This window comes from Schistocerca cancellata, chromosome 8 (assembly GCF_023864275.1).
Source record: "Schistocerca cancellata isolate TAMUIC-IGC-003103 chromosome 8, iqSchCanc2.1, whole genome shotgun sequence".
In the NCBI taxonomy this organism is placed as follows: Eukaryota; Metazoa; Arthropoda; class Insecta; order Orthoptera; family Acrididae; genus Schistocerca; species Schistocerca cancellata.
This window is the reverse complement of record NC_064633.1, coordinates 51,012,087-51,027,447: the sequence shown is the minus strand read 5'-3', so window position 1 is coordinate 51,027,447 and position 15,361 is coordinate 51,012,087. Positions and strand designations below refer to the sequence as shown.

General features: G+C 46.4%; 1 protein-coding gene across 1 annotated transcript in view; it reads right to left on the bottom strand.

Annotated features, from left to right (window-relative positions):
- Positions 1 to 10,832, bottom strand: part of LOC126095163 (aminopeptidase N-like) — a 297,387-nt gene extending 286,555 nt beyond the window's left edge. The window contains exon 1 of the mRNA XM_049909885.1: positions 10,736 to 10,832. The gene's annotated coding sequence lies outside the window, so the exon portion shown is untranslated. The remainder of the gene's footprint in view (positions 1 to 10,735) is intronic.
- Positions 10,833 to 15,361: the final 4,529 nt, after the last annotated feature.

Sequence of the window (15,361 nt, the reverse complement as noted above, 5' to 3'; positions counted from 1 at the left end):
GGAAATTAAAGACGTCGGCCGTGTGATGTGGCCGGGCACCATCTTGCATAAACCACGAGGTGTTCGCAGTGTCGTCTAAGGCAGTTTGTACCGCCACAAATTCACGAAGAATGTCCAGATAGGTGATGCAGTAATCGTTTCGGATCTGAAAAATGGGCCAATGATTCCTTTGGAAGAAATGGCGGCCCAGACCAGTACTTTTTGAGGATGCAGGGACGATGGGACTGCAACATGGGGCTTTTCGGTTCCCCATATGCGCCAGTTCTGTTTATTGACGAAGCCGTCCAGGTAAAAATAAGCTTCGTCAGTAAACCAAATGCTGCCCACATGCATATCGCCGTCATCAATCCTCTGCACTATATCGTTAGCGAATGTCTCTCGTGCAGCAATGGTAGCGGCGCTGAGGGGTTGCCGCGTTTGAATTTTGTATGGATAGAGGTGTAAACTCTGGCGCATGAGACGATACGTGGACGTTGGCGTCATTTGGACCGCAGCTGCAACACGGCGAACGGAAACCCGAGGCCGCTGTCGGATCACCTGCTGCACTAGCTGCGCGTTGCCCTCTGTGGTTGCCGTACGCGGTCGCCCTACCTTTCCAGCACGTTCATCCGTCACGTTCCCAGTCCGTTGAAATTTTTCAAACAGATCCTTTATTGTATCGCTTTTCGGTCCTTTGGTTACATTAAACCTCCGTTGAAAACTTCGTCTTGTTGCAACAACACTGTGTTCTAGGCGGTGGAATCCTCTGTTCTAAGGAATAAACCATGTTGTCAACAGCACATTTGCACATTGTGAACAGCACACGCTTACAGCAGAAAGACGACGTACAGAATGGCGCACCCACAGACTGCGTTGTCTTCTATCTCTTTCACATCACTTGCAGCGCCATCTGTTGTTGAAAATTCTAACTACTGTCATTTCGAAAGTTTGTCCGCCTGAAAATGTACTGTTGTCCCAACATATTGCAACAAACGGTGTATTTCTATCGCTGCTCGTTTAGTTTTTTTTGCGGTTCAAATATACAGGTCATTTTTGAAACACCCTGTATGTAGATGCGCATGGTGGAGCAGAATTAAACGATCAATTTTTCGAAGCCTGCGTAATTTCCTCCCATTGCGAGGCTTAGGTTTGCAATTTAGCTCAAAGCTTCGTACAACCTTTCACTGTGACGCTGCAAAAGCGTGGCGCTCTGCGACATCCACCTCCAGCTCGACGATGCTTCGAACAGCGAGGTGTGCCGACACTTGCGAGAAAAAGACCACAACTCACAAGTTCGCGTGACGTATGAGGTGGGTCAGTGGTGTCCCAGTGGCACCAAACTTCACTAAAACCCCGCCCAACGCCACCACGGTCATGTCACACGACGAGGACGTCGCCACACTCTGACTTACCTACAATTCACCACCTCTTTTAACGGCTCTGGAGGTTAGAACCACGTCGCACAGTGTCGAAGTCATGCGGTTTATTAGGAGTGACCCAGGAAAACATTCCAGACAGAATCGGGACGAAAAGGGCTCGGCGGTAGCGTAAAGGATCCCGACGGGACACCCGTTTCACAGAGACATCGATGCCTAGACATTTCACAACGCGATAAACAACAGGAAGACGTTGTTTACAGCTTTTGAGACTGCTGGCAGCTAGGACGCTTCAAGCCTTCTCTAAGAGCACTGTACGGCTGCGTGCCGGTACCCTTTGGAGTGCAGCGCGAACGCAGTTTTTGCTCTCGTGTACAGGTTGGAACCACTAGGGATCGTTCAACAACAGTCGAAATCTGAACGTGATACGAAACACCAAAGGGTGCTTACGATTTTTCATCCCTTATATTTAGCTTCCTCCCGTGGTGTTATCACTGGGGGTGGGGTGGGGTTTGGGGGGGGGGGGGAGGGTGCAGCATTGGCACACGCGCGAATAAAACGGCAAGAGTCCTTCTGGCCCCCCTCCATCCCTCCGTCTCTCTCTCCCTCCCCACTTCGGCAAAACAGTTGGTGTCATCTACCCACCTGTGCTGAGCACCTGTACCTGTACACCTGTACTGACAGAACCCATGGCGACTGTGCCAGGTGGCTGCAGGCAGCCTACATTGCTGCTCTTTCGCCGCTACACTGTTGATCTTGCACCTGATAGGAAGTCTATCCAGAACGTGGAGTGTCAAAAGGGTTGTCGGTCTCGAAGCGCCTAGGACTGCTCCACAGGTTCTGCCTGTATAGATATATTTTTAAAATTCTCAGTGGATATGGGTGGATGCTTCTGAGGGTTTTGCCGAACTGGGGCGCCCTTTGGCGTTTTATTCACATACGTGTCATCGCCGCATCCCGTTGCTATCGCGCCACAGGGGAACGCAAAGTAGGGGCGCTGAAGAAGCATAAGCGGCCTTTGATGCTTCGCATCGAGTTCAAATTTCGTAGAATGTTTTGAACGGCCCCTAATGATTCCAAACTGTACACTAGAGCAAAAGCTGCGCTCGCACTGCGCTCTAAATGGGTGCGATCACGTTGGACAGGGACGCATCCCCACTGTGTCCTCACAGGAGGGCTGAAGCGACCGAGGGAGTTACCAGTGTCCGACGTTGTGAAGAATTAAACAATTCTGGGAGGTGACTATTAACAGCCGTCAGGTAATGTATGAAATGAATGTTTGATAGTAAGCCACTTCTTTATTTAAACCCAAATGTCGAACGATTTCATTCACAGACCATCTTACGTTTCATACAGTTTAGGCCACAACATCACATATGTGATAACTTAAATAATGGCGTCTCATAGTCGCAAATTCCAGTATAAAACACGCATTCCATACTGAAATTCATGACATGCTCTACATATGAGACGTGGCCATTATTGAAGTAATCACAGATGTGATGTGACTTAAACTGTTTTAACCCTAATCCGTGAAAATGGTCTGTGACTGAAAGAGGTCAATATGTGGGTTTTAAATTTTAAAAACGCTGACGGTCAAACATGCATACGTTGTGAAGAATGTCTTCTCCTTGCTCATCACTCTGAAGACTGTCGTTTTCGATTGCGAGATGCACTGAAGAGCCAAAGAAAATGGTACACTAGCCTAATATCATGTGAGGCCCCCGCGAACACGCAGAAGTTCCGCAACACGACGTGGCATGGACTCGACTAATGTGTCAAGTAGTGCAAGAGGGAACTGCACAGTGAATCCCGCAGGGATGTCCATAAATCCGTATCAGTACGAGGGGGTGGAGATCTCTTCTGGGGAGCCCGTTGCAAGGGCATCCAAAATATACTCAATAATGTTCATGTCTGGGGCGTTTGATGGCGAGCGGAAGTGTTTAACCTCAAAAAAGCGTTGCTGGAACCACTCTGTAGCAACTCTGGACGTGTGGGGTGATGCATTGTTCTGCTGGAATTTCTCTAGTCCGTCGAAATGCACAATGGACATGAATGGATGCAGGTGATAGGACAGGATGCTTACCTACGTCTCACTTGTCATAGTCGTATCTAGACGTATCAGGGGCCCCATAGCACTCGAACAGCACACGCCCCATACCGTTACAGAGCCTCCAAATGGTTCAAATGGCTCTAAGCACTATGGGACTTAACATCTGAGGTCATCTGTCCCCTAGACTTAGAACTACTTAAACCTAACTAACCTTAGGACATCACGCACATCCATGCCCGAGGCAGGATTCTAACATGCGACCGTAGAAGAAGCGCGGTTCAGGACTGAAGCGCCTAAAACCGCTCGGCCACAACGGCCGGCACAGAGCCACCACCGGCTTGAACAGTCCCCTGCTGACACGCAGGTTACATGGATTTATGAAATTGTCTCGTCCAACCGCTCGATACAATTTGAAACGAGGCTCGCCCGATCAGGCTACATATCTTCAGTCATCAACAGTCCATTGTCAGTGTTGATGGGTCCAGGTCTTCTGCTCCGAAAGCACATATAGATGATGTTTCGTTGAATGTTTCGAACGCTGACACTTGTTGATGGGTTAGTATTGAAATATGCAGCAGTTTGCGGAAGGGTTGCACTGGTGTCACGTAGAACGATTCTCTTCAGTCATCGTTGGTCCCGTTCTTGCAGGATCTTTTTGCGGCCTCAGCGATATCGGAGATCTGATGTTTTACCGGATTCCTGATATTTACGGTACACTCGCGTGAAACAGTCGTAAGGGAATATCCCCACTTGGTCGCTGCCTCGGAGATGCTGTGTCCTACCGCTCACGCGCCGACTGTAACGCCACGTATAAACTCATTTAAATCTTGATAACCTGCCGTTGTAGCAGCTGTAACCGATCTAACAACTGCGCCAGACACTTGTTGTCTTATGTAGGCGTTTCCAACGGCAGCGCCGTATTATACCTGTTTACGCATCTCTGTATTTGAAGACGCATGCCTATAACAGATTCTTTCGTACTTCAGTATATATGGGAGTCAACGCCCGACGGAAAGGGATGGTTTCATTGAGGCCCTTTACGCCGACCCCTGAGGCCTTTCCGTGCCGATTCTCAGAGGCGTCGAGCATGGAATCTTTTCCTCGGCTGCTGATAAGAAAATTGCGGGATTTAGTGGTTCCAGATGGCAGTTATAAGAGTCGAGCGGCATGAAAGGGAAGCAGTGGTTGGGAAGGGAGTGCGACAGGGTTGTAGCCTATCCCCGATGTTATTCAATCTTTCTATTTAGCAAGCAGTAAAGGAAACAAAAAAAAAATTCGGAGTAGGAATTAAAATCCATGGAGAAGAAATAAAAGCCTTGAGGTTCGCCGACGACATTGTAATTCTGTCAGAGACAGCAACGGACTTGGAAGAGCAGCTGAACGGAATGGACAGTGTGTTGAAAGGAGGATACAAGATGAACATCAACAAAATCAAAACGAGAGTAATGGAATGTATTCGAATTAAATAGGGTGATGCTGAGGGAATTAGATTAGGAAATGAGACACTTAAAGTAGTAAAGGAGTTTTGGTACTTGGGGATCAAAATAACTGATGATGGTCGGAGAGGATATAAAATGTAGACTGGCAATGGCAAGGAAAGCGTTTCTGAAGAAGATAAATTTGTTAACATCGAGTGTTGATTTGTCAGGAAGCCATTTCTGAAAGTATTACTATGGAGTGTAGCCCTGTATAGAAGTGAAACATGGACGATAAATAGTTTGGACAGGAAGAGAATAGAAGCTTTCGAAATGTGTGCTACAGAAGAATGCTGAATATTAGATGGGTAGATCACATAACTAATGAGGATGTATGGAATAGAACTGGGGAGGAGAGAAATCTGTGGCAGAACTTGACTAGAAGAAAGGATCGGTTGGTAGGACATGTTCTGAGGCATCAAGGGATCACCAATTAATTGTAGAGCAGCGTGGAGGGTAAAAATCGTAGAGGGAGACCAAGAGATGAATACACTAAGCAGATTCAGAAGGTACTGGGAGATGAAGAAGCTTGCACAGGATAGAGTAGCATGGAGAGCTGCATCAGTCTCTGGACTGAAGACCACAACAGCAACAGTGGTTCTCACTTCGTTCGCAGCCACGCCGGAAGAAAGGGATGCAATGGGGGTGAGACGGGGTGTGTAGACCTTTCGATCGTGTGGCACGCCACGGTGGCATTGGGCAGGACTGTGGTGGAGTTCGGAGACGTCACTGACCCGCCTTACACGTCGCACGTGCTTCTCAACTGTGGGCTGTCGCTCGTTTGTGTGTGTGAAATCTTATGGCATTTAACTGCCAAGGTCATCAGTCCCTACACTTACACACTACTTAACCCAAATTATGCTAAGGACAAACACACACACCCATGCCCGAGGGAGGTCTCGAACCCCTGCCGGGACGAGCCGCACAGTCCATGACTGCAGGGCCTAAGACCGCACGGCTAATCCCGCACGGCGTCGCACGTTTCGACACCTTATTGTTTCAAATGCCGTAACAGGGGAAGGCTGCAGACACCTTTGAGCTAAATTTCAAACCTAAGCGTCGCAACGGATGGGAATTATGGGGTTTTGGATAAACGTTCCTTTAATTTTGTTGCGCTTATCATGTTTGTGTGCTTATCTACTTACGCACTACATTTGTGGTAGAACAGAAACTAGTCTTCTCGTCCACAGGTTGAAACGTGTGAGGGTACCGAAGATAATATATGCATCGTGGTGCATCGTACCGTACGACTTGCGATATATAGTTTTATAGGAAACTACCGCCTCAAACAATATCGACGTCAACGAGGGACGAATGGAAACGTCGGAAGCCGGTTACACTACGCCAAAAAAGTCGTTTTAATACCCGGAAAGGCAGTGTCTTGTGGGATTCTCCCTGAACAGCGCACGGCTGGGGATCGGTGTCGTCTGAGTGGATTAGTAAGCTGTTGCGACAGCGGGTTTATTTTTCTGGGACTTTTGGCATCAGACAGCAACCGGATTATAGGAATTGAGATAAGCAACGAAAGTTGTTTTTTACGAGTAGACCTTATCTGATAACCAGTCTGGTCTCATTCTTTCATTAAAAAGCTTATCATGTTTGAGTAGGTATCAAGCTGTGCCGCACATTTCTGATACGAGCGGAAATTAGCCTGTTACTCCATGAGTGAAGGTACCGAAGGTAATGCATGCAGCGTGCATGCATCGTACTGTGCGACTTTCGAACTAGTGTCTGGAAGTTAAGTGTATCGGTAATCCCGGATGCGATGGCTAAAAGTTACAAATTACTGTCAGGCATAAACGTTGCTATGTTTGTCTTGACTGTAATCACTACGATTGAGGGTGTTTTGTGAAAAGGATAAGGGTTTGGTTGTGTGAACCGTGACATCCTCATGCAGAAGGTAAAATAAAGAGCAACTCAAAATGGATATAGCGGTTACAGATGTCTACAACCGATTAATGCGTAGTAATACATCGATAAGAATTACATAGAATGTAATAGGAGTTTCAATCTTTTTATGTACTTGATACGTGTTCCATACGACCCCCTTAGTCGCACGGACAGCATTGGCTCGGATACTAGCAAACGGCTTCAAGCTTCACGGTTTGTGGTTCATGATCCCAGTTACATGTTGTCTATCTAACGGCTCCCAGGGACCAGAAGAATTTGATTTAAGTGTTTCATATGCAAAAAAACGACACAACATCATTGGTGCAAACTCGGGGAAACGATAAATCTATATCACAAACTGTCGACATCTTTCGATGACCGAAATGAAGACCGTTGTTTTTCAATAACAAACAAAACAGGGTTCCAACTCTTACTTGAAGGATAGCCGTTATCTCTGTTTATACGAGTAATATTGACAGATTTCAATAGGTTCTTTCACTACACAGGCCGAATAACGCGATGCACGGGCAACCACTTGTGTCTCATTGTACAACATTTTATGTCCTTCAGTACGACAATGTTCCGCAACCGCAGATTCTTTTGGCTGAGATAAACGCGTATGTCGTGATGCTCCGCGCATAGACCCTGGACCGTACGAGTCGTTCGTCCAACATAGGCTTTCCCGCAATGGCAGGCGATTTTGTAGACACCGGGTTCCTTGAAACCCAAATTAACCTTCACTGAGCCCAGCGGGCGGACGGAATACACTTTTAATATCAAGTGTCTTTAAAATTCTTCCTATTTTTGAAGATATGCGTCCCGCGAAAGGTAGCAATGCCAGCGATTTGTTTGTATCTCCCGTCGGTTCCCGTGTCTGCAGAGCACGACGGATATGATTCTCGGTATAGCCATTCTGCTTGAACACTGCTTTTAGATGATCCAGTTCTTATGTTAACCTACCGGCATCTGAGATGGCATAAGCTCTGTTTAACAATGAACGTAGGACCCCTTTACGTTCGTACTATGGATGACTCGATGCGTGAAGATACCGGTCCGTAAACACTGTGTCCTAGTGTCGCACCATCCCTCCGGTAGACCGTGACATGCAAAAACAAAAGTGTTCCATCCTTTTCAGCTTCCATCGTGAACTTAATATTGCGGTGCAAACAATTAAAATGTTTTGGGAAACGATTCAGAGCATTCCTCCCATGTGGCCATACCATAAACGTATCGTCGACGCATATCCACTAACAAGTGTACTCCCTATAGCCACTTCGTCAGTTTATTCAGAGTATTTGTCATTAAATAAGAAATACGTAACAGTCAACACACGGCGACAAATCTTAGTTGTTTCTTCGTCCAATTTTTCACCAATTAACTGCAAAGAATTTTCGAGAGGAAATCTGGTAAAAAGAAAATGGCTCAAATAGCTCTGAGCACTATGGGACTTAACATCTATGGTCATCAGTCCCCTAGAACTTAGAACTACTTAAACCTAACTAACCTAAGGACATCACACAACACCGAGTCATCACGAGGCAGAGAAAATCCCTGACCCCGCTGGGAATCGAACCCGGGAATCCGGGTAAAAAGAGACACAACATCAAAACTAACGAGCAAATCCGTGGGACTGCACACAAAGACTTCAAACGATGAATAAAAACAAGAGAATTTGAAATACGATGTTCACATTTTCCGACGTGGGGATTGAGAGTAGTTGCTGTCATAATCTAGTCACGAAGAACTAAAATCTTATGTTAAAGGTTTAACACAGGGAGACAAGTATCAACTCACGGCTCGCGGATTACCCGGACTACGAGTATTTCATGTAGTATTTGAGAACTAGAAGGTTTAGCGATTTGCAACAAACTTTACACATAGTTTCAAACCTTCAAAAATGGCTCTGAGCACTATGGGACTTAACATCTATGGTCATCAGTCCCCTAGAACTTAGAACTACTTAAACCTAACTAACCTAAGGACAGCACACAACACCCAGCCATCACGAGGCAGAGAAAATCCCTGACCCCGCCGGGAATCGAACCCGGGAACCCGGGCGTGGGAAGCGAGAACGCTACCGCACGACCACGAGATGCGGGCTTCAAACCTTCATCAGACTATTACTCACTCACACTCCTCACAAAATAATGAAAGGAAAAGGTTATCGTTTTCAACATTTTTGCCGTTCATGCAGTAAAACTTCAGAATGATTAAATTTATTACTTCTTCACTGCTAATTCTAGCCACTACACGTTTTGCAGAAGGTGTCCAAATATATCACTGACTTCACCTGCAAAATCATATCATTTTACTGCATACAGTTCGAGAGACACGGCGTTTTCTGCATGAGAGTTCGATTCTGTAAACATTCGGAGGTGAGGATTCACTGCTATGTAATCTAAACAATGATGAAAATCTCTGATGTCAACATATTCGTGTTTCCAATCCAAATAAGATTGCATGTATACATCTTTCAGAAGGTATGAAAGGAAAACCCAGTGAAGACTCTACAACAGTGGCGAAACATGTTTGGGTACTGAAACAAAACTGTGTTCTCCCAAAAAGACAAGAAGCTTTCGTTTCGTTATGATTTCCTACAAGTACGGGAATTACACAAAAGGCATTGTCTCGACAGACTGACTCACTCACTTACTCGCTGATTCATCGCCGCCCAGGCCAAATCACTGAGGATAGAAACTTGAAATTTGGGAGTGAAATAGGGATGAAAGGTTTTCTGAAAAATGTCGCTATTAAGGCAATTTTGAAGCTATATCTACGAAAATTGTTGTTTGGCTCCCTCACCATAAATGAAAAAAACCCATGTTTAGGCTTTTGGATATTTAACCGCTAGGGGGATGAAACAGTCGATAAAAGATTTTTTTTGAAAATAAATCGTAGTTAAAGAATCAGTAAAGAATTTTTATAGCTCCATCTATGAATATTGATGTTTGCCTCCTCAGTGAGAAATAAAAAAAAATACGTATTTCAGTGTTTTTGAAATTAAAACCTGATGCGGTGAAATAGGGGGTGATATGTTGTATGGAACGATTCATTATGAAAGCACTTTTAAAGCCAAATCTGTAAAAATCTGAATTTGGCTTCTCGGATGTAAGTACGAAATACGTGTTTCACTGTTTTTGAAAATTAAACCCCTAAGCGGATGTAATACGGGGTGAATGTTGTACGGAAATAATTCATTGAGAAAGCCTTTTTATAGCTAAATGTTTGAAAACTGCTGTTTGACTTCTCGCTCAGAAATAAAAAAAAGCAAGAGTTCACTGTTTTTCGAAATTCGACACCTAAGGGGTGAAACAGGGTATGAAAGTTTTTAGGAAAATATTTCGTTATATTAAAAAAAAATTTGAAGCGGAATCTATGAAAATTGGCATTTCACTTCTCGATTAGCTATGAACAAATATGAGTCAGGGAATAAAGTTTCATGGAAATATGAACGCAAAACGTACAATTTAAAAAATCTTGAATTCCAGCTACCGGAATTGGTTTTTGGTTAGAAGTATATTCGGAAAAGACCATGTTTCTACGGCCTTAATTATCGTGAGAAGTTTAGAAGGTGTTGCAATTTGTCAACAACACAAAAAATCGATTAAAGGAAAGTAAAACAAAATCTGTGCAGACCATTCAGTGTAAGCAAGTGAAGCAATAGGCTGTAAGCTAGTTGTTCAATAAAATTTCGTAAACGTAAATCGTTTCATTGTACTGCCCTTAAATAACACATCTTTGACTTCATTCCATGTTCCAGAGACGTCTCTGCGTGAGATTCTTGAAACACGGCAAATGTAATGTCGGGAGACACACGACAGTAATTAGGAAATTCTTGAAGTACTCACCAAAACGTAGCAAGATCAAAACTATTCTTACTTAATATTCAGTGGTTAGAAGAGAAGACAGTTGCTGATTCACTAGTTCGTCCAGTACTTGTGAAATTATGATCTTCGCCTGACCTGCTTAAAAATGATCGAAGATGCTATCCTGCGAAACCGATCCCAGATGGCGCCTTGAACTTCGGCTGCAGGCTTACAGCGTGTTCGCAGTGTGAGGGCAGCCACGAGACTGAAGCAGAGAGCGGTGCCCTGCCCCGCCCCTCTCCATCTCCAGATAACGTGGCGGCGTTCTTTGCACTCGTTCAGCAGGTGTCGCGTTGCTAAAGTGAATGGTACAGCAGTCAGTTCCGTACTGCACCCTAATCAACAAAATACGAGCCCTAGGAACGTCAGACGAGCTGTGTGACGGCACTGAAGAGTTTCTTATGGACAGAGCGCAGGATGTCGTTCTAAACCAGGGGCGGGCAGGAATCCTGCACATGTGCGGTGCACTTGCACGCGTGCAGTTAACAGGTGTTTCGCGTGCACACAGGGGCAAGCTGGCCACCCGCTTATCTCCCATCCCCACCATACCTTCTGTTCGCTCCTTCCTCTGTAATGCGTTTTGTTTCCTAGCTTGCTTTATAGAGTGGATGAATAAGGTTAGTAGGAGTGCTTGAAAGAAATCATGGTTTGAAAGAGTACCTATTACCTACGATACCTTTTATTTAATTATCACAGGTGGAGTTTACAATACGTTTAATATCTGGATCAAAATTTCTACATACAGACAAACACAACAGTTACGTAAATTTTCATCACTGATGTTTGTTCTTAACCGAGACTTATTAATTCAGAAAATGGTTTTCCAGCTCTCGCTATATTAAGCGCAGTCTTATAACTTGCACATACCACTGGGCTATTATTGTTATCGTCCTGAAAACTTGAAAACAGTGCTCCATAAAATATTAAATCAGTTAGATGAGAGACATGACGAGAGGAAGTCGCAGATCTCTCGTGACAACAGCAACTACGACAAATTCTGAGCACTATGGGACTTAACTGCTGTGGTCATCAGTCCCCTAGAACTTAGAACTGCTTAAACCTAACTAACCTAAGGACATCACACACATCCATGCCCGAGGCAGGTTTCGAACCTGCTACCATAGTGGTCGCGCGGTTCCAGACTGTAGTGCCTAGAACCGCTCGTCCACTCCGGCTGGCCAACTACGACAGATTCATCTGGTATCGTCAGACCGCTGTTCTTAAGCTCAGTCAGTTCCCCATCCGCTCAGAATCCGACAATAAACTGTTCTCGTCCTTTTGAAATTTATTATAATGGCCTTCAATACTAAACTTCCGTTGACCAGCGAGAATACTGCCACATATTAAACATTTCGAATTTTCACGTTTTGTGCACAAAGAAAAAATGATTCTTCCATTACTTTTTAAAAGATAGCAAATCTCCACTTCTCCGTTTCTTGAAATACAACGTTCACTACATAGTGCTCGCTTCGCATCAACGTCCGCAGCTTAGCCTGGCACTATACTGCCGCAACCTGCCGGCTGTCGCCACAGCCCCGGTCGACGCCTGCACGCGAGCAGCACACGTGCAGCGCTGTGCGCTCGTGAGTCGCGTGCAACGTTTGCCCGCCCCTGTTCTAAACGGAGATAAATTTTCCGACGTAAAAGTAACTTTCGGAGTACCCCAAGGCAGTGTTATTGGACGATTTCTTTTCCCAATATGCGTATATGGAATATTGCGCATATACGGGGAGCGTTCAGTAAGTGACGGAACACATTTATTTTTCTCCCAAATGCGGGGCATCGTGTGATATTCCCGCTTCAGACCTTTGTTTCATGAAGTTCCGACAGGTGGCGGCGCTACATGTAGCCTTCAAAAACACGTCTGTAACGGAGGTGCATTCCAAACAGAGAGCTGTCATTGTGTTTCTTTTAGTGGAAAACAAGAGCACTGCAGATATTCATAGGCGCTTGCAAAAAGTTTGTGCAGACTTGGCAGTGAACAAAAGCACGGTGAGTCGTTGGGCAACGAGTCAATCGTCATCGCAAGAAGGTCGCGCAAACCTGTCCGAACTGACGCGTTCCGGCCGGCGGCACGCAGCTGCGACCCGTGGAACGTGCGGACACTCTCATTCGAGGTGATCCACGGATCACAAATGGCTCTCAGCACTATGGGACTTAACATCTATGGTCATCAGTCCCCTAGAACTTAGAACTACTTAAATCTAACTAACCTAAGGACATCACACAACACCCAGTCATCACGAGGCAGAGAAAATCCCTGACCCCGCCGGGAATCGAACCCGGGAACGCAGGCGCGGGAAGCGAGAACGCTACCGCACGACCACGAGCTGCGGACCACGGATCACAATGTAGCAAGTCGCTGCTCAACTGCACGTCATTGTCGGTAATGCTGACAAACTCTTCCACCAGTTGGATTACTGGAAGATGTGTGCCTGCAGAGACCTCGTCGCCTAACAGAAACTACACTCATGCTCATAAAGTAAGGATAATTGCAGAATGTGGTGCTACACAACGTGGCACTACACAAAACTGGCACTAATAGCATAGGCACATAGGGAAAACACGACGCAGATCTGTAAGTCCACGGTATTGGTGATAAGTTGAGAAAACCGTCCCGAAACACATGTGCTACAAAACGCCACTTTTTCCTGCCCGTGTACCCCGACATCAGTATGGGATATGATCACCATGCACACGTACACAGGCCGGACGACGGGTTGGCACACTCTGGATCAGGTGGTCGAGCAGCTGCTGGGGTATAGCCTCCCATTCTTGCATCAGTACCTGTCGGAGCTTCTGAAGTGTCGTAGGGGTTTGAAGACGTGCAGCGATACGTCGACCGAGAGCATCCCAGACGTGCTCGATGTCTGGAGAACAGGCAGGCCACTCCATCCACCTGATATCTTTCGATTCAAGGTACTCCTCCACGATGGCAGCTCGGTGGGGCCGTGCGTTATCATGCATCAGGAGGAAAGCGGGACCCACTGCACCCCTGAAAAGGCGGACATTCTGGTGCAAAATGACGTCCCAATACACCTGACCTGTTACAGTTCCTCTGTCAAAGACATGCCGGGGTGTACGTGCACCAATCACAATCTCCTCCACACACCATCAAAGCACGACCTCCATACAGGTCCCTTTCAAGGACATTAAGGGGTTGGTATCTGGTTCCTGGTTCACGCCAGATGAAAACCTGGCGAGAATTACTGTTCAGACCATACTTGGACTCGTCCGTGAACATAACCTGGGACCACTGTTCCAATGACCATGTACTGTGTTCTTGACACCAGGCTTTACGGGCTCTCCTGTGCCGCGCGGGATTACCCGAGAGGTCTAAGCGCTGCAGTTGTGGACTGTGCAGCTGGTCCCGGCGGAGGTTCGAGTCCTCCCTCGGGCATGGGCGTGTTTGTTTGTCCTTAGGATAATTTAGGTTAAGTAGTGTGCAAGCTTAGGGACTGATGACCTTAGCAGTTAAGTCCCATAAGATTTCACACACATTTGAACATTTTTTGGCTCTCCTGTAACCAGGGGTCAGTGGAATGCACCTTGCAGGTCTCCGGGCGAATAAACCATGTCTGTTCAGTCGTCTGTAGACTGTGTGTCTGGAGACAACTGTTCCACTGGCTGCGGTAAGGTCCCCAGCAAGGTTACCTGCAGTACTCCGTGTCTGTCTACGGGCACTGATGGTGAGATATCGGTCTTCTTGTGGTGTTGTACACCGTGGACGTCCCGTACTGTAGAGCCTGGACACGTTTCCTGTCTGCTGAAATCGTTGCCATAATCGTGAGATCACACGGCGGGCCCGTGCTACGACCTGCTGTATTTGACCAGCCTCCAGTCCCCCTTGTATTCTACCCCTCATAAGTCATCAATATGTCTTTGAGCCATTTTCAACACACTGTTACAGCACGTCTGAAAACGTCTGCACACTTACTCGCTGCACCGTATTCTGACATGCACCAATACACCTCTGCGGATGCGGACTGCTGCCAGCGCCACCGTGCGACGGCCGCAGGTCAAATGCACCGCATGGTCATACCCCGAGGTGATTTAAACCCGCAAACCGCCCACCAGATCGTTGTTTCACCATTTATCGGCATTATCCTTAATTTATGAGCATGAGTGTATTAAGAGCAACGCAGGACAGTCTGTGCGGAATTGCTTGCGCGTTACGAGACTGATCGTTTTTTGTCGAACATCGTCACAGTCGACGAAACATAGGTTCATCACTGCGAACCGGAAACAAAACGGAATGCCACGTAGTGACGCCACACCATCTCACCTCCGAAGGAGAAGTTCAAAGCCAGACCCTCAGCTGGTGAAGTCACGGCGACGCTTTTCTGGGACTATGAACGGGGTTATTCTGTTTCCAGTTTACTGTGATACCGTCAGGAAACTGAAAAAACTACTTCAGCATATTTGTCGCCACAAAAAGCAAACGAATTTCTCGTCCTCCACGACAAGGCAAGGCCTAACATAAGCCTGCGCTCTCGAGAGGGGTTCGCAAAACTTCATTGGACTTTTCCTCATCGTCCATCCTACAGCCGGCATCTCGCACCTTCCGACTTCTATATCTTTGCCCCAATGAAGGACGCACTGAGCGGCAGGTAGTATGTGGATGATGGGGAGGTTACTGATGCAGCAAGACGCCGACAGCGACTTCGGCCAGTAGAGTGGTAGCAATGCGGGAATACGGGCCCTCTCAGTTACGCGGCGTAA